Source organism: Condylura cristata, unplaced genomic scaffold, assembly GCF_000260355.1.
Source record: "Condylura cristata isolate star-nosed mole 26May11 unplaced genomic scaffold, ConCri1.0 scaffold00003, whole genome shotgun sequence".
In the NCBI taxonomy this organism is placed as follows: domain Eukaryota; kingdom Metazoa; phylum Chordata; class Mammalia; order Eulipotyphla; family Talpidae; genus Condylura; species Condylura cristata.
The window spans coordinates 17,373,130-17,375,047 of NW_004567104.1; the positions used below are offsets into that span (position 1 = coordinate 17,373,130).

Consider the following 1,918-nt stretch of genomic DNA (forward strand, 5'->3'; position numbering starts at 1 on the left):
CTGCTGAGGGGAGCAGCGGGCGGGTCAGGAGAGGTCTGCCACGCCATGTGGTAGCCTCCGGGGCAGGCGGGAATCGAACTCATGCGGAAGTGGCTTTAGCTTCCCAGTGCTGTGCTTTAACCCGCTGCGCCACCAGGGAGGGCCAATGTTTCTCTTTTTTTAATAAAGTTTTATGTATTTATACAAATGAAGGTCTAGGGGTTAAGAGGATTCCCAGAGACAGAGTAGGGAGCATAACAGGCAGATCTACTGAATTACACTACTGAGGGGAGCAGGGGATAAGGCAGGAGAGGTCTGCGGCACTATGTGGGTCATCCTGACCAGGGATGGAATTTATGCAGTAGCTATTGATAGCTTCATAGTGTTGACTTTAACCCCTGCACCCTGGAATTATTGTTTCTTAAGGTAACATTGGTTTATAACACTGTATATGATTTAGGGATACATATTCACAACCAAACTGCCACAAAACAAAGTTAACAAGCTCTGAAACATATACCAATAGCTATCATAAACAACAGGAACATTGGTCTTGCAGAAAAAGGTAGAAAACTACATTTAGTATCACATGAGGAAAAGAGGGAAAAATGTGACCTATCAGAAGAAGTTCGAGAATAGACCATCCAATGGATCACAAAAATAATCTATAATATAGTAATCTCATTAGAACTTTCTAACAAAAATTAATAGAATTAATAGAAGTAATGAATGGAAATGAAGCCTAAACAAAATGTAATTATATGTCAAAAATTAAAAGACAAAGGCAAACTAAAAAAAAAAAACAAAAAAATTATAACATATCAGTAAATCCTTCTGTCTCAATAATCCATAAATGTAAAATGGGTTGAACTCAACAATTAATAGGCATAGTGTAGTTGAGTGAATTAAAGAAAAAAAAAAACCTACTCTTTACAGGAAACTTATCTTACCAATAAAGTGTGTGTGTGTATGTGTGTGTGTGTGTGTATTTAAGTGCAGGTGAAATCTTTTAAAGATATACCACACACTTTGACGCTAGTCATTTGTCAATAAAAGAACAAAGATTACAATATTCTTAGGGGCAACACTGTGATAAAGTTAGAAATCAACTATTTAAAAAGTGAAAAACCATTAATACATGAAAATAAACATCATTCTGCTTAATAGCTATTAAAGAGGAAACTAAAGAGAAAAAAAGAAGACCTCAAGACTAATGAAAACGTAAGCTGTCAGAATTCCTGGATGCAGCAAAAATGAGCTAAGCAGGTAGCTAATTGCAATACAACTTAACATTAAGAAGCAAGAAAGATATGAACTAAACACCAATATTATCCCTAGAGCAACTTAAAAAAGAGGAACAAATAACCAAATATTAAAAGGAGAAAAATTAACTTGAAATCAAAAATATATACCAAACTAACTCAATTTAACAATAAAAAAATCAAATAATCAAATTATTCAAGTCTGTGTCTGTCAACTTGGAGATTTCTCCTTAAACTTAGAAGAGAAATAGAGTGAGATAACAAATAAGTAAGATGTTCTTTTGAGTATTATTTATACAAATTATGAATATGGGACATGGGAGATCTAAACATGATGTAAAAATTAATAAAGTAATAATTACAATATTCCTAATTTTTAAAAATATGAAAATAATAAAACCACTGATTTTAATGGACTAAAAGAAGATAGAGTGAAATCTAAGAACTATTTATTTTAAAAAGGAAAGCTGGAAAAAGCAGGAAGTCAATCAGTACTGCCTACAAGCAAAACCATTTTTTGAACAATAATATAATGATTTCCTTTTCATTTTTTGTAGTTTGTCTTATTGTTAAATAAATTTTTAGCAGTGTTTCTTGTGATCAAGTAACACCTAAAGTTCAACATTCTCTTTCTTTTCCTTCTCTTAAATAAGTGAGTTAAATATTTTTATGTTTAG

The 1,918-nt window shown here is 32.5% G+C and overlaps 1 protein-coding gene across 1 annotated transcript in view; it reads right to left on the minus strand.

The window, feature by feature from the left end:
• CCDC39 (coiled-coil domain containing 39) overlaps positions 1-1,918 on the minus strand; it is a 36,286-nt gene that overhangs the window by 32,988 nt on the left and 1,380 nt on the right. The window lies entirely within an intron of this gene.